This window comes from Antechinus flavipes, chromosome 4 (assembly GCF_016432865.1).
Source record: "Antechinus flavipes isolate AdamAnt ecotype Samford, QLD, Australia chromosome 4, AdamAnt_v2, whole genome shotgun sequence".
Lineage (NCBI taxonomy): Eukaryota > Metazoa > Chordata > Mammalia > Dasyuromorphia > Dasyuridae > Antechinus > Antechinus flavipes.
Window position 1 is genome coordinate 111,863,374 of NC_067401.1, and position 22,109 is coordinate 111,885,482.

A 22,109-nucleotide genomic window follows, 5' to 3' on the forward strand; every position below is an offset into this window, starting at 1 on the left:
GGGAGGGAATGGAAAATATTGGCACAACTGCTCAATTCATTGAAAAAATTTACTTTGTCTTAGTGCACATAGATTTTTCCCCCCATACTATTCTAGTCAACAAGGATCCTAATTTCTTGAAGAAAAATGATATTCCATTGTATTTGTGACTCCTAATTTCTTCAGCCATTGCTCAATGAAGGGAATCTACTTCTCTCCCACCCTTTCAAATTCTTTGTTATCACAAAAAGTGCTGCCATAAATATTTTGGTGTAATGAGGTCTTCTTGCCGATGATTCCCTAGAGATATAAGCCCAGTATTGGAATCTCTATGAAAGGTCTTTTTTTTTCATAATTCCAAATTGCTTTCCAAAAGGATCTTACTGATTCAAAGCTCTATCAACAATGAATCAGTGTTCCTGCCTTCCCACAACCCTTCCAGTATTAACGATTGTCATTTAGGGCCATCTTGAATGATTTGCAATGTGTGATTAAAAACACTAGGTGGTTCTGATTTGTATTTCTCATACGTATTTGGAACATTGTTTCATGTAGTTGTTAATATTTTGCAGTTCTTTTTGAGAACGGTTCCTATCTTTTGACCACTTAATTATTAGAATGGCTTATTTAATTTATTTAAATTTAATAGATATCTTACCCTTTCATTGGAACCCTCTTCAGGATGTGAAATAGTCCCAAACTAAACGGCGAAGAGGACAGGCAGCTGCAGAGAAAGCCCAAATTCATGTTAACAGGGAAACAGACTGTCTGGCATCAGAGCACTTTGTGTCCAGATCTTGCCTCCTACACCATTTTTCCTTGGCTTCATTTTCCTCCCTTATATGAGGAAGTCGAATTAATTTGCCTCTGAGGTCCTTTTCAGCTCCAGAGCAGTGATCCTATGTTTCTGTGAAAAGTGTTTGCAGAGTTATCAAATGGGTGACCAGGGCATCTTGGTTTTATTTTTTATTCTTTCAAACCTCCTAAACCTCCTTTCCTTTACCTTTTCTCTTCAGAGAAAGTAATTTTTAAAATGGAGTTAGATTTCTTTGGCATAGTCATTCAAATCTCTTAACATTCTTTCCAAATAGCACATATTATATAGGAATGGATTCTTTCCCTTTTTTGGTGGGGGAAGGATGAGGATGGAAAATAAGTTTGTTTTTTTTTCCTTTCCCCCTCTCCCCCAGTAAATCAATCAATTCCAAATAAGGTTCTACTGAGCATGAATAACTTTGTCCACAAGAGGGTGGGAGAGTTCACCGTTTTGTTTTTCTTACTATTTGGCAAAAGGGTAGGATTATTTGACTTGAGAAATATCATTTGAGAGCAGTATTTTTTAGGATTCAAATTGTTTTCAGGGATTCAAAGGGATCTGGGGTGTTTCCACTCGATGTTAGAAAAAATCCATAGAGCTGCTGCTCATCCTGTTTCCTTTGGCACCTAGCATGTAGTAGTCTTCAATTGTTAGTGATAGCTAATTTAGTCAACTGAATAGGAAGGAAATCAAATAATGGTTCACTTAGAAACATATAGTAGGCACCAGATTTTTTAATCAAATATAAACAAAACCTTTCTTGATCAGTTTTTACATTGACATAGCCATAGTTTTTATAATTGTCTCTGATATTTTCCGGAATTGAAATAAGCATGAACGACATAATTTTCCAAAGTCCACATTTAATACCAGTCTTAGGATTTAAGTTTTTAGCTTCCACTTCATTTCTGTATCATTCAGTATCCCCATTTTAAGATGGCATGTGACTAACTCTACGATCTTTTCTGCCTTGTTACTTATAATTTTTTTCTGCTCATATCAAACTTTAAAAATATGGTATGTAGGATAAATTTTAATTTTTTAAAAGCAAATTATATCGGATTTAGCCATTCTGAAAAGCAATTTTCAATTATACTTTAGAAAATGCACATGTGCAAAAATGTTTGTAACAGCTCTTTATGTGGTGGAAAGGAATTGAAAAGTGAGTAGATGCCCATCAGTTGGAGAATGGATGAATAAGTTGTGGTATACAAAAGTAATGGAATAGTATTGTTATATAAAAAATAATGAACAAGCTGACTTTAGAAAGACTTGGAAAGATTTATACAAACTGATGCTGAGCGAAACAAGTATAACCAGGAATACATTATACACAGAAACAGCAAGATTGTGTGATGATCAGCTAAAACTTGGTTCTTCTCATCAGTTCAATGATCCAAGGCAATCCCATAAACGTTATCTGCATCCAGAGAGAGAACTGTGAAGAATGAATGTAAATCAACACATTACATTCACTTTTTTCTATTTTTTTTCATGTGGTTCTTCCCCTTTGTTCTGATTTTTCTCTCCCAACATTATTCATAAAGAAATGTGTATTTTTTTAAAAAATTAATGTACATGGTATAATTAAAGAAAAAAAACAAGAAAAAAGTAAAAAAGAAAAAAAAATGTCCCTACCCACTGATCCACTGTTTTTTCTTTCTCCCAAGAAGATCCAACAAAAATGTCCCACATATACAAAATTATTTGTTGCAGTATTTTTTGTAGTAGCAAAGAACTGGAAATAAAAGCACTCATCAATTTCTCAATGATGGCAAATGCTTTCTCAGTGCAGTTCTTCAAGTGGACAGTAGAGGAACCCTTATTAAGCATTCTATATTGGGGATTCCATTTGGTTATTAGTTGGACTATATTAGTCCCTTCTGTCAGATTCAATGTGATTAATGTAATGGAATATTCCTGTACCACAAGAAACAATGAATACAAAGAAGTCAGAAAGGAAGATAGGATATGCCATGGCTGTAAATTTAGGGAACCAAAAAATCCCATAAATTTGAAACTAAACCTTGAGTGATTAGGGTACCTAAGCTTAGCACCAGGGAAGGTTTGAGAAAAACTTCCTTCTTTCTAGAGACAGAGTGATATGGGCAGTAAAGTACTGCATATTCTGTCAATAGATCAGTTGATTTTGCAGAACTGGTGTTCCCCTCCCCCCTTTTTTTCTCCTTTTTAAGCTTTATTGCAAAGAAAAGCTCATTTTAGGTAAGAAGATTTAAGAAATGAATGTGATACAAAATCAAAATCACCCCCTAAAAAATCCAAAAGCTCTTAAAAGCAAATAATACCTTCCAAACTGTATAAGTGTGGAATTACTAATTTGTGCTAATTGAGAAAAATGTAACATCTTTATTTTTGTCTAGTTCTTTATAACTTAGTCTTGCAGAGACAGTTGGATGATATATGAAGCCTGATCTTATTAGATATAGTAATAATAGTGATGATATAACAATATTAACTAACTTACAGTCCCTACTGTGTGCCAGCCACTGTGTTAAGTACTTTATAATTATTATCCTTTTTGGTCCTTATGTCAACCCTGCGAGATAAACACTATTATCCCTTTTTTAGTTGAGGAAATTGAGATAGAGGATAGAGGTTGTGACTTGCCCAGGGTCACACAGCCAGTATCTGAGCTGGGATTTGGATTTAGGTCTCTCCTCTAGGCTTACCACTATATCCAATATGCCACGAAAAAGGAAGATGAATCAGTAAAAAGAGATCAGAAAGAACAGGTCAGAAAGAAAAATTAGTAAGAAAATGTCAAGAAGACATCATAAATGAGATAGAAATGGTAACTATGGGATTTAAGAGATTTTTAATCTCTGAAATAAAATAAGATTTTAGCCATCTTCTCTTCCAAAACCTTCATTTTACACGAGGAAATAGACTTGCCAGAGGAGAAGGGAGGAAGGAGAGGAGAAAAGAAGAGAGGAGGGAGAGGAGAGCTGGGTTCTGACTCCTCCCTCTCACCACCACCACCTATGTTCTTTCCACTATACTATGGGGCCCAGGAGAATAGGACTGAGAAGAAATCTCAGGGCTCAACAAAGAGGAGGTCACTGAGGTCAAGAAGAGAAGCTTCCATGGAGTAGTGGGGACAAAAGAAAGTTTTTAAGAAAAAAATTTATCTTTATCTTCCAAGAGGGTATCATGAATGTGATAGGTTTAAGAAATTTTTCTCCCGATCTCTAGGATGAGAATATAATGAACCAAAGAAATGATGGGATTGGGGGGGGAGGAACCTGATTCCTTTTTTTTAGGGATTTGACCATTGTCAGGATGAACCCAGACTCCATGTGAGTCCAGAACTAAAACTGCTCATGGGAGGGCATCCCCCTCCCCCGAACCATGTATAACACATGCATTGATTGGAGGTTCCTTGAAGTATTTAAAAATACTGCAGTAAGTTCTAAATTCAATGGTTTTACCTGAAATTTTTGCCCTATTAATTTTCCTAATTAATCCTTCAAAGAATGTTCAAAGAAATTGTAAGTTTCAATCATCTCAAATTCTAAATTTGAGGGGATATCAGTTAGCAAGGTTGGGGAAATTGTGGACATTTGTAAAAAGCTCCTATGAACAAGTAAAGAATGAAAGGAGCTATTTCAACATGAGTACCTGGAGAGAATTCGGTCTGTTCTATTTACTTTTGAGTAGAAAAGAAGATGTACTTTAAGATAACTGGGATTTCCCGCTGTTTCCCTTCTTTCCTTTTTAAGCTTATCAGTTGTTCCTGTTAAGGCACACTGATGGAGTAGAAAGATGACTAGTTTCAAAATCCTGGGTTCTAGTTCTCTTAGTCATGGGTCATGCACATAGGGGCAGCTAGGTGGCACAGTGGTTAAAGCAGCTGCAGACATTTATTTACAAGCTTGTGATCTTGAGCATGTTCATTTTACCTTGTTTGCCTGAGCTTTCGCATCAGTAAAATAAGCTGGAGAAGGAAACGCCAAACTGCTCCAGCGTCACTGCCAAGAAAATCCCAAATGGGGTCAGGAAAAATTGGATGAAACTGAAAAATGGCTCAACAACAACGCACATGTTAAGGCATTTAAATGGGCGTCGAATTGAACCGAATTGTATGGTATCAGTCCAGTCACTTCTCTTGTCTAGGTTCTAGTTTCCTTACCTGTAAAATGGGAGGAAGATGGAGAGTTGAATTTTTTGTATCATGGATCTCTTTAGTGGTCTCATGAAGTCTAAGACCCTTCCACAGAATAATATTTTTAAATGAATGAAATAATAGGATTACAAAGGAAGATGATCATAATGCAATATAATTAACATTTTTTAAAATTCACCAACCCCAGATTGGTGACTAGTTTAGGCTAGAATCCATGGACTAGAATTTAGTTCAGCTTCTTAAATTGTGGTTCATAACCCCATATCGGGATTTGTAATTGAATTTGGGAGGAGGGGTTGTGAGATTATAATTATCAGTAAATGTTTGATTTTTATAACCAGGGTGTGTAAAAATTCTTCTGTCAAAAAGGAGTTTAAGTTCATGGACCAGATGATTTCTAAGATTCTTTGATTTCTATGATGCTGTCGTCTGTCTTGATGGAATAAGTATAGTGAAAAGTGCTGGACTTGGAGTCAGGACCTTACCTACTACTAGCTCTTGGTCTGAGCCAAACCCCTAGAATTATGAGAAGATGATCAGATGTATGTAGTCTACTATGCAAACCTTGAAGCTGTTATGTACGTCATAAGACCTTTGGCTTTCAGATGCCAGAGCTGAGCCTTGCAACAGCCCTGTGGGAGCTAACTCCCCTTAGGTATTATCTCCATTTTTGTTTGTAATCTACAAGATCAAGTAATTCTCTCGTGGTCCCCCAGCTAATAAATACCAGAAGTGAGATTTGAACCCAGATTTTTTTGTTGTTTGTCCTTCGTTCTCAAAGTGGACTATGACATCAGGGAGGTGACATGCAAGTGAGTTGGATTTAAGCGAGGGAGGGCCGTGCAAGGACTTACTGAACACAAATCTAGGAAACTCCCTCTTTTTTTTTTTTTTTTTTTTACAGTATTTCTAATGCTTTCTTGAGCCTTCTCTAATACTTTACATGGTCTGACATAAGATTAGGATTAGGGGAGATGAAGCAAGTTGGAAATGATGTTTTACCTCTTGATATTGTGGATAGTGCTGAATTTGGGGGTCAGGAAAATCTGAGTTCAACTCCTGCTTCTTATCTTTATCTACAAAGCAAGGGAGTGGGATTATATGGCCTCGAGCTCCAGTTCAACTTCTAAATCCATTAGGACCTGTCTATGGGCTGCACATTGCCTATATGCTGAAGCAGGGAAAAAATGAATAGAACTGAGTCTCTTTAACTCACTTTGGATTATGGGTTTAGAGCCAGAAGGAGCTTAGATGCCATCTAGCTCAACCCCCTCATTCTATGAATGAGAAAGTGGGGTCTAGAGAGCCTGAATGAAGGCTGGGAACCTTCTGGTAGTTCAGCTGGAGTTCAGGTTGGACCAGTTTGTGGGCAGGGCAGTCCTGTGAGCCAGAGACCAGCAGAGCCACATGTGGGTTAATGGGTAGCAAGAGTTGGGAAGGGAAAGTGGATGACAGCAGCAGAAAAAGATGTCCATGTTCCAGAGCCTCGATAGAAACAAGAAACTGGACATTGAATTCTCTGTGGCCCAGAGAAAATGAAAGCAATGCTGTATCTGGGGATGGTAGAAAGAGAGTCACTGAGGAATTCTTCCTTGGGTTCAAGTCAAGAACTGGAATCAAGAACTTTAGGAAACAGAAACCATTATGGAGTAGCCAGCTGAATTGTGTCCTTCACTGGAACTGTGACTTGGGCGGCCTGTACCAGTCTGGAGATGGTTGGATCAAGCCCTCTAGTGATACTGGCTGAGTACCGACTTGGGGAAACCCTGGGAAAGACAGGACTCCTCAGATGGTTGTTCTACTCCCTGGAAATCCCAAGCTCTTTTCCCACATTGGAATCATCAACCTCTGGGTACCCTTGTGGACTGAGAACAGCCCCGAGGAATGTGGACCTCCCAGAGGAAAGTTTTCTTTACTCTCTAGGGGCTCCCACTCAGATCCTTTCTGTTTGCTGCACATGATAACTTGGTTACATTTTTTCCCATGCCTTTTTAGTTTGGCAATTGCAAGGGAACGGGGGTTACTTAAATGAGAGCTGGAAATAAGATAAATTAAGATGGTCCCAAATGGAGCCAGAAACCATGGAGGATATCTGAGAAGAGTTTGAACGATCAAATGTGGGTCTGTGGCACTCCGAGATGCTTTTGGCCACAAAAACTGTGAGCTGTTAACATTCCTTCTTATTTTATATAATATGAACTTTTGGAAGAGCGCTATCTCGTCCTTCATTTGCGGTATCCACCTATTTTACATATGGCAGCATTAACCCCCCACTCTCCTCAGTTGCCCCCCACACCCTGCATCATTTTGGGGTACACTGTTGTGCAAGCACATCACACAAAACCAGCAGACTGAGGGTGGGTAGAACAGACCTTTCAATGAGGAGGAGGGCTTGGGAGGAAAATGAAGTTAGGGAGAAGAGATGGCCAGAGGCAGACCAACTAGAGAAGAGACCCAAGAGAAAGAAAAACAAACATTCTCCAAAATGGGACTTTAGTTAGTAACAACTCACAATTGAATAGGACTTTAAGGTCTGTGCAAAGTCCTTTCATCACAACAGCTCTGAAAGGTAGTATGAGTACTATTATTGCCACTTTACAGATGAAAAAACTGAGGTTCTGAGAGGTTGCCCGTGGTCACATAGCTAAAAAGTATCTAAAGGCAGAACTTCAACCCAGACCATCTAGGTGGAGAAGTGGGCAAAGGGCTGGTCTCACAGTCAGAAATTGTTCAACCGTGGCCTCAGACACTGGGCCAGTCCCCTAAATCTATTTTCCTCAGTTTCCTCATCTTTAAAATGAGTAGCAGAAGGAAATGGAAACATATTTATGCAAGAAAACCCCAGATGAGGTGGACATGACTGAGAAAGCTAAATAACCACAGAAGGTGGGGGAAACAAGTCAGTGAAAATGCCCAGAGTCTGGTGAATCTGCACTGTAAAGTATGGGGGTGGGGGGACTTCTGGAACGGCTAGACTGGAAAAGCAGGAGTGGCCAGCTTATGAAGGACTTTGGATGCCAAAGAGCAAACTTCAGATTTTTATCTGGAGTTGATAGTGAGTCACTGGAATTTTCTAAAGGGGCACAAAATGTACCTCTTTGCAGGTCATGGGATTCATTTTCTAAAGAATTAGAGAGGAACCTTCCTCTTTTGGTATAAGAATAAAGTAGATCTAGGGGCCCCCAAAATATACTTGGAGAAATTATATATATGATTTATATTTATTTTTTAAATTATTTTACTTTATTTTATTTAAATTTATATAAATATAAAATGTATTTATTTGCATGTGTATGTGTAAAAGTGTTTATATATGTGTGTGTATATATGTGGTATATCCACACAAATTCCATCTGTGCTACTAATTGGAATCTAGAGGCAAGCATGGAGTGATGGGAGAAAGCATCCAGGTTTGTAATTAGAAAATCTGAATTTGAATCCTGGCCCAGCCACTTGCTATCTCTATGATTAAGGCAAGTCCCTTAAGTGCTCTGCAAATCCCTTTCCTGTTCTAATTAAGAATTGGATTTGATCACTCCTAAAGTATGGTTTGTGTACCTCTAGGGGTCACTGACACCTTTGCTTGGGTATCCTGAAATGAAAACTATTTTCATAATAATTCTAAAATATTATACTTCCCTTTTTTACTCTTCCCTTTTCAACTACATTTCTGTGAGGCTGGGGTTTTTTTCATAGGCTTCAGCTAAAATAACATTTCAACAAATTGAATGAAGAAGTAGATATGACAATCCAACTATCTTCTATTAAGTCAGACATTAAAGAGATTTGTATAAATATGTAAAATTTCCACTCTTATAATTTTTTTGTTTTAGAAAATATATTTTATTAAAATATGTTATGTTTTGTACTGAATTCATTATTTTAAAGTATTCTTTAAATATTTTAAAGGTATTCGTTTTTATTTTTAATACAGTAAACATAATCAAATATAACACATAAAACATAAACTCTAAAAGCTCTTGGGGGTCCTCAGTGATTTTTAAACGTACAAATGGGAGAGCAGCTAGGTGGCGCAATGAATAAAGGACCAGCCCTGAAGTCAGAAGGACATGAGTTCAAATGTGACCTCAGATACTTAATACTTCCCAGTTATGTGACCCTGGGCAAGTCACTTAACCCCAATTGCCTCATAAAAAAAAAAAAAAAGTACAAATGGGTCCTGAAACCAAAAAAAAATTGAGAACAAGGCTAAATGATCTCTAAATTATTTCTAGCTCTAAAGCTTATGAGATTATGAAGTTCTAGCACCTCTGTGAGCCTCAATTTCCTTATTTGCAAATCAAAAAATATCTTCACTACACACCTGATAACATTGTCACAGGGGAAGACAAATATTGTTGTTTCTAACTTCACATCTTAAACATCCCTTTGCTCTACTCCCAACTAGCATCATAGTACACATTCTCATCCTTTCTCCCAAAACTATTGCAATAGTCTCCTAACTGTACCACCTGCCCCAAATCTCTCCTCTCTCCGATCTATCATTTGTTCTGTTCCAAAGTGATTTTCCTAAGGCACAAATCTGTTTACTGACTTCTCAGTAAACTCTAGTGGTTCCCTGTTAGCTTCAGGATCAATGTAAAATCCTCTGTTTGATATTTAAAGCTCTTTACAAGCTGATCCTTTTCTATCTTACACTTCACTCCCCTCCCCAAATTCTACAATTCAACTCCGCTAGCATACTTAGTATTCCTCATGTGCATGGTCTAATGTCCTGTGCAGAGAGTTCCCTGTAACTAGAATCCCTTCTTCCCCCTCATCTCCATTTCCTGGCTTCCTTCAAGTCTTTGCTCAAATCCCAGCTTTTGCAGGAGGTCTTTCCTTGAAGCTCTCTCCACCCTTCCAAAATTACCTCTCATTCTCACTGTGTGTATCTTGTATTTGCAGACCTTTATGCACAAGGTCTTTTGAAATTACAGTTCCCCACCAGTAGAGAACTGGCTTTTACCTGTTTTGTATCCCCAGCACATAGCAACATAGATGGAACATAGTGCTTGGTAAATGCTTGCTGAATGACTGCTTCAAAAATTTTCCAAATATCAGCATGAAAAGTTAAGTTGATATATATATGATTTAACATATATTTTAACATATTTAACATGTATTGGATTACCTGCCGTCTAGAGGAGGGAGTTGGGGGAAGGAGGGGATAATTTAGAACAGAAGGCTTTGCAAGGGTCAGTGTTGAAAAATCACCCATGCATATGTTTTGTAAATGAAAAGCTTTAATAAAAAATAAAACATTTGTGAAAATCGGAAAAAAAGCTTTAATAAAAAAATAATAAAATTATTGTATATATATTTTAAAAAGAAAAGTTAAGTTGACCTTTTTAATGTAGGAAAGTTACCATATAAATTCAGTGTCACCTACTGTGTGCTCCTACTTCCAAACCTGACCTTCAGAGAACTGTGCCCTATAGACTAGCTCCTTAAACTGTGGTTCAAAAGCTCATATGGGCGCTTGTAACTGAATGTGAGGGATGCGAAATGACGATTTGTTTAAGTATGAGTAAATGTTTGATTTGTATACCTGTTTTATATACCTATATGCCCTAGGATCACATAAAAAATTTCTCAGCGGAAAAGGAGTGGAAAAAGTTTAGGAAGCCTTATCTATTGCCTATTGCCACCTCTCATTTTGAGAATTGTAATCCAATAACTCCATCCTTGTGGCTGAAAAGGCAGACTGAATTCCCTGTCTTATTGTTTTACTGACCATCTTTGTGATGACCCTGACTTGTAATTCTCCTTCCTGGCATCAATCTTCTTCTTCCCCAATAGAATGTAAGCTCCTTGAGGACAGGGACAATCTCACTTTTATATTTAATCACCTAGTGTGAAAGAACTTAATAGATGCTTTTCACTCAATTCAGTTAAAAAGAAAATGAACATTTTTGAGGCTATGACTATAACCGGAAAGACAAAGCACCTAGTGTACTGACAAGAATGTTATGATTCTAGTGTTCTAATCCCAGCATTGACATTGGGAAAGTCAAATTCCTTCTCTTCTGAGTCTCGAGATGAGGGTACTGGACTTGCAAGTAGGTCTCCAGGGCACTTTACAACTCTAACTTACCCCTACCAGAAACAACCATTACCCTGATGATATTTTCCCCCTTGTCAGGAAGCATTTATAAAGCACGTGCTGTATGCCAGGCAGTGTGCTAAGTGTTGAGAGCTTAATAAAATAAACTAAAATAAGCTCCAAGTTATATAATAGATCAATTACTTTCTCCACTGTACATTTTCGATCTTTAAACTACTCTTCTCAGAATCAAAATGAAAAAGATCTTGGTGTTGAAAGGAGGCATGTTTTATATTTTCTGTTCTAATCTCACTAAATATTCCTTCGTAAAGCAAGCAATTTGATATAGGTTATACATATGGGGTCTTGCAAAACATATGTTGTAAAAGAAAGCACACACTAACCCCCCCAAAGAAACCCCCAAAGTTTAAATAAATATCCCTTCATAAAAAGTAACGGATGTTACTTGGTTAAATTATATTGAGATGCTGTGTCAGTGATATTGAGGAGACATTAACTAGTCGTTGGTAATAGAGAGAGCACGCTAGGATAGGACCTTGAATTAATAGTATTGGAAGAGATAATCAATCTATTGTTCCTCAGGGCAACTGCTAGTACTCTGGGAAAAGTATAACCAGCGCTCTGATGACCCAATTTAGTATGAGTGAGAATTGAACTCCTAGAGCTTACCTGGGCTACCCAGAGCTCTGGAAGTAGAAGTAACAAAGAACACCTTTTTCCCCATCGATCAATGGCCTCCCATCCAAAGGAGCCAGCAGACTTAACTAACACATCAGAGACAGGACTTCTGTGCAGAATAAGAAAATAGGGAACCATCTTGAGAACTGCCAATCTGGGTATAAACTGGATGATCATAGCTCATCCGCACTATGTCTCTAGCCCTTTTGGACACAAATCTTTTGTGTGGGTTTTTTTGTTTTGCTTTGTTTTGCCTTAAAACTACTTCCTACTCACATAATCAAAGAAAGGCTTTTGTTGCCAAATATGGGAACTGAAATGGAGGAAGAAAAACTGATCACATCTTTCATTTTAAACTCCTTGAACTGGCCACAGAAAAAAACTTATTCAAATTGCAACAGTGAACCAGCTCCTAACTCCATATACTAACATAAGTTCCACGTGGAAAAAAGGACCTAAATAGAAAAAGTCACATTGTAAACAAATGTTTATAATAACACAATAAAAACATAAATTAGTAATAATAATAGTATAAACAAATTAGAGAAACAAAGTAATGGGGCAGCTAGGAGGCACCGTGGAGAGAGTACCAGTCCTGGAGTCAAGAGGACTTGAGTTGAAATTGGGCCTTAGCAGGCAGCAAGGTGGTGCAGTGAAAAGAGCACCAGCCCTGAAGTCAGGAGGACCTGAGTTCAAATCTGATCTCAGACACTTAACACTTCCTGGCTGTGTGAACCTGAGTGAGTCACTGAAACTCAAAAAAAAAAAAAAAAAAAAAAAGAATTCGGGCCTTAGACACTTATTGGCCATGTGACCTGATTGCCTTCAAGAAAGAAGGAAAATAAAAAAGGAAAGAAGAAAGAAAGAAAGAAATTACCATTCAGAAAAATAGTCAGAGGAATAGTTCATGATGAAGGGAGTGATTTCTAAGAGAGAGTACTTAAGAAAATAGACAGTTTCATTATATAAAATTAAAAAGGGTTTTCACAAACATAGTAAAAATCAACAGGAAAATAGATGAATGGGAGTAAAAATCTTTGCCATAAATATCCCTGATAAAGTTCTCCTTTTCAAAATGTATGAAGAATTGATTCTAATAGATAAAATTAAGAATCATTCTCCAATTTATCCATATGATACAAACAGGTAATTTTCAAAAGAAGACCAAACAAAATATTCTAATTCACTAACAATAGGGAAATATAAATTATACTCTAATGTTCTACTTTGATAAGTTTCTACTTGATAATATAAACTTAATAATAATGTTTAATTATCATTTTAAATAATAATCTTGATAAATTTGATTTCTATCAGCCTTTCAAAGATGACAAAGGAAGAAAATAGCAACCAGTTTTGTTGAACTATGGAAAAACAGGTTTTCTGTTGCATTTGGGGTGCCATGAATTGGTTCAGGCATTCTGACAAATAGTTTATAACTACATCTAGAAAGTTACAAAACTGCACACACCCCTTAACTCATCTGTACCACTTATTAGGCTTATGTTGTTGTTTGATTGTTTTAATCTGATTCTATGATCCTATTTAGACTTTTCTTGGCTAAGATTTTATTTTCTCTCTAGCCCATTTTACAGATGAGGAACTGAGTCAAACAGGGATAAATAACTTGCCCAGGGTCACATTACTAAGTATCTGAGTCTGGATTTGAACTCGGCAAGGTGATGCTTCCTGACTCCAGATCCAGAATTCTTTTCTGCTGTGCTACCTAGCTGCCCCAGTTAGGTTTCTACCCCGAAAGAAATCAAAGAAAGAAGAAAGGATACATATGTACAAAAATATTGAGAGCTGCTCTGTTCATGTAGACCAAAATTGGAAATTAGGGAGTTGGTTCCCTATTGGGAAACAGCTAAATGAATTGCAGCATATGAATGTGATGGAAAATTTGCTGTGCCATAAGAAATGGATAATTTTAGAAAAAACTGAGTAGACCTTGGTGCAGAACAAAGTAAGCAGGATTAAACAGTAACATTATAGAGAAAAACAACTTTGAAACCCTTTAGAATTTTGACCAATGGAACAAAAGACTATAAATCCAAATGAATGAAAATGAAAACATGCCAGTTGCCTCTTAACAGAACGGTGGCAAACTGTAATACAGAAAGAAACATCCAGTTTTGAACAAAGCTAATGTGAGGATTTGATTTGCTGGAATATGTAGATATGTATTGAGGGATTTGCCTTGGTTATTTTTAAATTTGATTAATTGGAAGAAAAGGTACGCTATTTTTAAAATTGATGCAGTAATTGCCCTAATTTACAGCTCTAACTCTATGTGTTTGTGATCCTATTGCAATGTCTCATTGCCTTTTGGAAATGCCTCTGTGTTCTTTGTGTTCTGCCAGCAGAATACCATCCCTGGTCAACCCTCTTTCCAATTGTAAAGGCTGTGAGATAGTCTCAAGCACAATCTGCTTTCCAAGAGCCCCCCTAGTTAAGGACAGAGATGTTCCTCACCAAGTCACTGACTGCTTGGTGATGTATTCTTCATGACAAGTCATGAATACAGCACTTCAATTAAAATTGCATTAGTGTTATAAAAGTTGGGTGTCATAGCTTGTCAATCAATGGTGCACTTTTAGCTTTATGCAAATTTCTATTACTCAAATCAACTTTACTTAAAGAATTCTGAAAGAAACCTATAGTCAAAAAACCCCACCTAAGTGAATGGTATAAAGCACTGAGACTGAGTCAGAAACATCTGAGTTCAAATCTGGCCTCAGACACTTACTAGATGTGTGATCCTAGGCAAGTCATTTAACCCCTATTTACCTCAGGTCCTCTTCTGGAAAATGGGGATACCTTGGAGAAAGAAAAGGATGAGATCTTTGCCAAGAAAACCATATGAACAAAGTCTAGGTATAGGGGTCCTCAAACTACCACCTACGGGCTAGATTCAGCAGCTGAGAATGTTTATCTCCCTCACCCAGGGCTTTGAAGTTTCTTTATTTAAAGGCCCACAAAACAAAGTTTTTGTTTTTACTATAATCCAGCCCTCCAACAATCTGAGGGACAGTGAACTGGCCCCCTATTTAAAAAGTTTGAGGACCCCTGGAGGGGGTCACACAGAATCAGACACAACTGAATAACTGAACAATTGCCTCTTTCCCTACCTCTTTGTTTCTCTCTGTCTCTCTGTTTCTCTGTCTTTGTCTCTATCTTTGTCTCTGTTTCTCTGTCTCTATCTCTATCTTTGTCTCTGTCTCTCTCTTTCCTTGCCCCTCCCCTCTGCTCCACCATTTGGCTCAATGCTCCCACCCAGCCCAAAAAAACTCTCCAAGTGAAAGCAGAAGTCACCCATCTTCTCCTGTTTGGCCCCCAGATATCCGCCCTCACCACCACATGTTCCTTCTGCTCTCGATTCTCTGTCCCAAGCTCCCATCTTGAATGTGCAGGATCCTCCCTCCACAAAAGCATCCCCTTCCCTATGTCAACAGATAAATTTGAATCATAAAAATCACTTTACATAGATGGTTTCCAGCAGTCTATTTACTACAAATATATTAAGGTCTGTGGTTTTTCTATTTGTAGTTTCTTCTAGCAAAACAGAAGCAAACCCTTTATGACTTAGCACAAAGGTTCATAAGCTGAGTTTTTGTGTATTTAAAAAAAACCTTAATACCAATTACAATAAAATGTATTTCTTTGTCATCCTACATATTTTATTTTATGCATTTAAAAAAAGTGTTTTGAGGAGTCCATGGGCTTCACCACACTGCCAAAGGGGATTATGACACCAAAAAGTTTAAGAATCTCTAACTTAGATAAATCCCTGGAGTACACAGTGTCGTTGATTACTTTGGGGATCCAGAGGACTGACTAGGATAGAGTATCTAGGGCTTTTCCCATGTTTTTTTTTTTTTTTTTTTTTTTTTATCAACATGGAAAGGAACGGAGGAGGGAAGCAAACTCTCTGTTTTTGAGAGGACCCTCCAAGGTGCCATTAATTTTGTGCTTCTCATCTTGTGGCTTTTCACAAATCTGAACTTCCAGAGAGGTCAGATAGAGAAAGGCAGTCAGAAGAGAGGGTGATTAAAAAAGCAAAGTTGGGGAGGGACAGTGATAAGAGTCCGTCCTCTGCCTACAATCCACCCTGGCTTAACTTCCAGCTCAGACTATCCTATAACCTTTCCTCCAAAGATTTTGCCCCAGGTGAAAAAATTCCTAGTTATACTTGGGTCAGGGCCCATAGCTAATGTGTCAGCTACATTCATTTCTGGAGGAAAGGAAGGCAAACATTTATTAAGCACCTCCTCTCTTTTAGGCTCAATACTTTACAAATATCCCATTTAACAACGAAGGCTTAATTGCAACATATGTTAAATAAAAAAACAAAACACCAAAAACCACCCTCTTTGAGCACCTGCTGAGGAAGGTTACTTTATTTTTAACACTTGGAACAACTTCATTCCAACAGAGATAAATATACCCTCCCATTTATGCTGTGACATTTGGCTTCACTGACAAGATTTGATTCAATCACCTTTTAGGTCACCACCTAAAGCTATTTTGGTCTCAGTTAGGAAGTAGCTGAGTCAAAAAGTTCATTTGAAGAAGAGAGGAGTGGCTTTCAGAAAGAAAATAAGAGGAGAAGCTATGAAATATATGAAAGGGTGGGAGGCTGTCATTGCCCATGGGGAAGATATTTAAACATAGGCATCCAAATCAAGCCCACCCAGGAGGGGGTGTAAATCCCTGAGGCCTTTTCCTTCCTTTTTTCTACAATTGAGAGCTGTTTTAAAAGCTCATTACTAATAACTAAAAAGCTCATCAGTGCTTTTGATTTTCCAGCATGGCCAACTATACAATGGCTAAGGTGCTAGAGTTAGGAACACACCTTAGAGTTCACCTAGTCCCATTTCTTTAGCTGTGGTTTAAGACCCCATAAGGGATCTTATAATTGAATATGGGGGTCATGAAATCATAATTTATTATTGTAATATATTATGTATAATATGTATTATATGTAATATATAATTATAATATATTATATTATTATTATTCTAAATGTTTGATTTGTATACTTATTTTATACCAGATTATATAAAAATTTCTCAAGTGAAAAGGGGTTGCCAGTGGAAAAAGTCCCCTAGTCTAAAGGAAGCTTTAGTGGATAGAGCACTGGCCCTGAAGTCAGAAACATTTGAATTCAAATACAGCTTCAGACACTTGACACTAGCTGTGATCCTGAGCAAGTAACTTAACCTTGATTACCTCACTAAAAAAAAAAAAATGTGTGTGTGTGTGTGTGTGTGTGTGTGTGTGTGTGTGTGTGTGTGTGTGTGTGTGTGTAAAATCCAAATGGTTTCATCCCCATTTGGCAAACAAGGAAGCCAAAATCAATGTGCCCAAAGACAACAAAGCTAAAAATAGACCCCCAGGTTTCTTGACTCAGTGCCCCCTCTCTGGGCCATATAGAATCCCTGAATGTTGGAGCTGGAAAGGATCTCTGACTTCACAGGGTACCTGAAAAAAAGAAAGCTTAATAACTGCTTATTATGGAAGAAGAAACTGGTACCTAAGGAGAGGAAGGGACTTACTTGTCAGGCTGTTATATCTGTATGGATAGAAAGCCAGCCTTGGGGGATCTGTGCCTTGATGCAATATCATTGATCCAGCTTTCTTAGAAACTGTTCATGGAACAGAGTGTCCCTGGTTTCAAACACCATCTGCCAGCACAAGTTCTTCTGGTATGAATACCATCGCCCTGCTATCCTAACAGTTACAGTGTAAGAAAAAAGGAAGGGACTAGTTTCTTCTGGCCCCTTCTCACTCCATAGCTCCATTATCCATACAGGATTGTCACCCTGGGGCCATCTGCTTCCTGTGTAGCTCAGAATAAGCCCGGGAACCAACCTCAGAAACAGAAGTAGGCATCCTGAAGGAAACCGTGGAGTCTGTCACTCGTCTCCTGTGGTTTTCCTCTGATTGCCCCGGCAGGGAAGCAGGCAGCAGATGGCTTTCACATGCTTCTCAATCTGCCCCAGGGAACTTTCAAGCATCCCTGCAAGGTTTTGCTGGAAGGGTTTTTCCCCTTCAACCCTGAACTATTTCTACTTTACCTCCCATTATCTGTATTTTCTTCACTTTTCAAGTCACTTTTTTGAAGAGAGTTAATTCCACAATCCTACTTCCCAAATTTTCACTACTTTGGTTTTTTTTATTTTGTACAACCCTGGGCTTTCTAAACTGTATCTCTAGGATATTTTGTAACCATTGCATTTTAATTTCCCAACATCAATAGAAGTCTTGGGTTCTAAGAATACTTTTTTTAACCAGAATATGTTTCCTCTTGCAGATAATTGTTCTGTACCTTTCCCCTATTCTTTTTGTGTCAAAAGTTCTTATGATATGAAGGGCCTAAGATGACTCTGGGAGTGTGTGTATGAGTTTTGCGCTTCCCCCTGTTGCTGTTGTTGTTGTTGTTGTTTTTAACAAGTTAAATATTATTTAAAATTTTTCTAGTTGAAGAACATAGCAGATTGCTTTAAACAACCTCCAATACAGAGAAGCTTTTAAATGTGCTTATACTTTATATTGGTTTTGTAAAACTCACTAAAATCTTAGATAAAACAAATGGGTTTTTGAGTGTGTGTGTGTGTGTGTGTGTGTGTGTGTGTGTGTGTGTGTGTATTTTACAGATTTAAGATACAAGTCGTGGCTAAAATGCCATTTAGTTGTGCATTTTAGCACCTAGAAGAGGGGCTTTTATTATGGGTTTAATAGAACTCCAGGGGGTTCCTGAATAGATTTGGGGATCAGTGAACTTGGATAGAATAAAATTGCATTTTTATTTTACTAATCTCTACCTAAAATTAATATTTCCTTGAAATATTTAAAAGCAATATTTTGAGGAGTCTATAGGTATCTTCAGTCTTTCAACAGGGTTTGGGACACTCTAATGGAACAGAGGAGAGTTTTCTTAGATTTCTTGTTACAAACATTTCCTTGATCTGTCTCAACTTGGGGACACTGTCCTTGGAAGTTGATTAGCAATGTTTTTTTTTATTTTTTCCTCCCTCTTTTGGCCAGTATGTATCTAGTTCCTAAAGAGGAAAACTGGGTCAGTGCGCTGTGTAACATCCTGCAGATCATGACTTTCTGTCCAATTGAAGTCTACTGTTCAGAATCTTATACAAAAAAGTTCTATTAGAAGAAGGAAAGCAAAACAGAGACCCTTAAAAACATAGCCATTAGTCCCCACTTTCTTTTCCTCTATTTCTTTCTCTTTCTCTTTCTGTCTCTGTCTCTATCTCTGTCTTTCTGTCTCTCTCTATATCTATCTATATAGATATACATAACTATAGATATAGATATACATAATTGTTTGCGCGTTGACCTGCTCATTAAGTTGTGAGTTCTTTGTGACCAGGAACTTGTCTTTCTCTGTCTCTGTCTTTCTGTCTCTCTGTTTCTCTTTGTCTCTGTCTCTCTGTCTCTGTCTCTATAAATATATCTCTATCTTTATACATATATATATAATTATATAGATATAGATAGATATACATAATTGTTTGCACATTGTCCTTCTCATTATGTTGTGAGTTTTTTAAGACCAGGAACTTGTCTTTTCCTTATTTAGTACACCTAGTGATTAGTACAGTACCTGACACATAGTAGGTGCTTAATAAATGCTTGTTGACTAATTGACCTCTTCATCATCCTTAGCCACCTGACTCACTAGTTTCTCAGACAAAGCAAAAGACAAATCTTTCCTATTTTTGTTTTTCAATGCCATCTCCCCTTGTAAGATGAGGTCAAAACCTCCTGGGTCTTCTTTTCCTCTGCTCATACTCTTCCTCTTTTTTCCATCTTCTTTCCCCTTTTGTTTTTCCAAGTCTTTGTCACACACGGCCTTCATCACGTGCTGGAGAACATTAATCCTGCCTCCAAAACTCTCCCAGGAGCTCCTCTCTCTACATCTCCAAACTCTTCTCAAAATCCATATTTCTCACAGCTGCCAAAATAAATTTCCTACATGCATGAATCTGGTCACATTCTCCCCATTCCAGCCCAACTAAGCCATTGGTTGTTCCCATATTTGTCCAGCCATTTCCCCTCTCTGTAAATTAGCCTAGGATACACTTCTTCCCCGCTGAAATTCTTCCCTAGGTCATGGATTCCTTCACAAAATCCTTCTCTTCAAGGTCTAGGAAAGCATCCTTCCTGAAATCCTTCTCTCCAAGACCTAAGTCGTGTGGTTATTATTCAGTCACATCAAACTTTGTAATCCCCTTTGAGGTTTTGTTGACAGAGATACTAAAGTGGTTTACCATTTTCTTCTGCAATTATAGTTTTATTTATTTTGTTCAATATTTCCCAATTACAGTTTAATCTGGTTCAGGCTGCTTTGGAAGTGTTATGGGCCCCATGTGGCCCATTGATTACCTTTTGATATCTCTTATGTAGTGTTTAGAATACAGAACTTAGAGTCAGAATTGCTTGGGTTCAAATTCTGCCTCAGATACTTACTGTGTGATAGTAGGAAAGTCACTTACTTTCTCAGTCTCAGTTTCCTGACCTGTACTACGGAAAAAAATAACAGCACCTATCTCCCAGAGTTGTTGTGAGAATAAATGAGACAATATGTGTAAAACTCTTTGCCAACCTTATAGAGCTTATATTTTAACTGATTTTAATTAATGTTAAATTAATGCTATTATTAAAATGCTTTGTAACCCTTAAAGTTCCATGTAAATGCCATTATTTCTTGTCCAAACTCTTCATTTCTCCCTACAAATGAGGAAACTAAGTTATAAAAAGTGACCCTTCAGGTTACAGATCTATTTTTTTTGGTTGGCCCCCAGACCTGTGATATTACAGTCTGAGGAACTCCCAGTATGGAAACTCCCCTTCCAATACTAATGCAAACAAGTCATTTCTCTGCAACTTGTAGCTTTAACATATTACCTAAGCACGGAAAGGTTAACTTGCCCATGGTCACACAGCTAGTATGTGTTAGAGGTAGTACTTGGACCCAAATTTTCCTTACTCCAAAGTTTACTCTTTGTTTGTCATACCATGCTGCCTTTCATTTGTCTTTATATTCTTTCCAGATAGTCTGGGAACCTTAAGTTCAAATTCAGCTCAGACATAATAAGTTTTTTAAATGTGTTTATTTCAAACATTTCAATATTTTCTTTATATGAAAATAAAAACAGCAGATAGAAAAGATTTCTTCTTGATACAGATATAAATTTTTGGTAAATGCTAGACAGTTGAAAAATATTACTTCTGTTCACAAAAAAATCATAAGATTGAGGTATTTTGCAAAAAAACAAAACAAAACAAAACAAAAACAAGCCAGTGATTTACATCCAGGTAAATTCTGTAGCATTAGCTTTGACACCTTCTAGAATTCTCCAATAAGGAGCAGGCTCATTTTTCTAGTGGCATCTTAGCTTGAGCACTGCAACATTCATTAAAGTGAGAATGCCCCTTAATTAATGTTAATGTTACCATAGAAACTCTGGCTGGCTGGCTCCCAGAATGTGATGCAAAAATTGACATTAGCTAATTAGAATAGACATCTGCTCTGAGCGCTATGTTCAGGGCTCTCTGCAGCCCCCCAAACTTCCCACCCCACCTATTCCAGAAACTGCTACAAATTTCCAGAAACCTCCCATTTTGGTCATTGACCTGAGTAGAAATCCAGGGTGCAATGCTCTTGCTCAAAATCACCACTATTAGTTTTCACCATTTCTCCAAAGTAAAATGTCTTCAGATTATTTCTGGAATGCTGTACCCACATGAAACATGACTTTGGGTCAGGAAACAGACCCAGGCCATGGTTTAGTGTGAAAGAGGAAGAGCATGAGGTTCTGGAAAGCTTGCTCACTGAGGAATTCAGAAACCATGGCCCTTCTCTTCGTGGAATGGGAGATGTCCTCAGCCATAACTTATGAAGGGCATTACCATAGCAATTGGTCCTGCCCACAATCCATGCTCTGGCTGTGGTGATCCAGACTCTCCAATATGTAAAAATAAATTTGGAATTAATTGGCAGTTGGTGAAATGCAGTATGAGCGTTGGTGCCCCAAAGGATTATTGGAGTAGACATGTCGATGCAAAGCAGAGATGGGGAATGGGTCATGGGCCCTAGAGAAGGCCAAAGGTTAGGAAAGCCAGGTTGAGTCAAAAAATTTTCCCTCTAATTCCCTCTCTCTGCCACTCCAAGTGTGACTCTCAGATCTTCCACAGACTTACTGAATTTGGGCACATAGAAGAAATCCTGTACTTACTTGGCCCGAACTGTTGTTTTATCCTTGCTTGGATTCTGTTTCAGGCCATGACTCTCTTCCCCAGGAGTTTCTCCTTCCTACCCTGCTAGTGCTTGTCATCAGACACACAATTTTTCAGACTCCTTCAGGAGGCATCTGACAACTTGTCCCTGGCAAACGGACCCA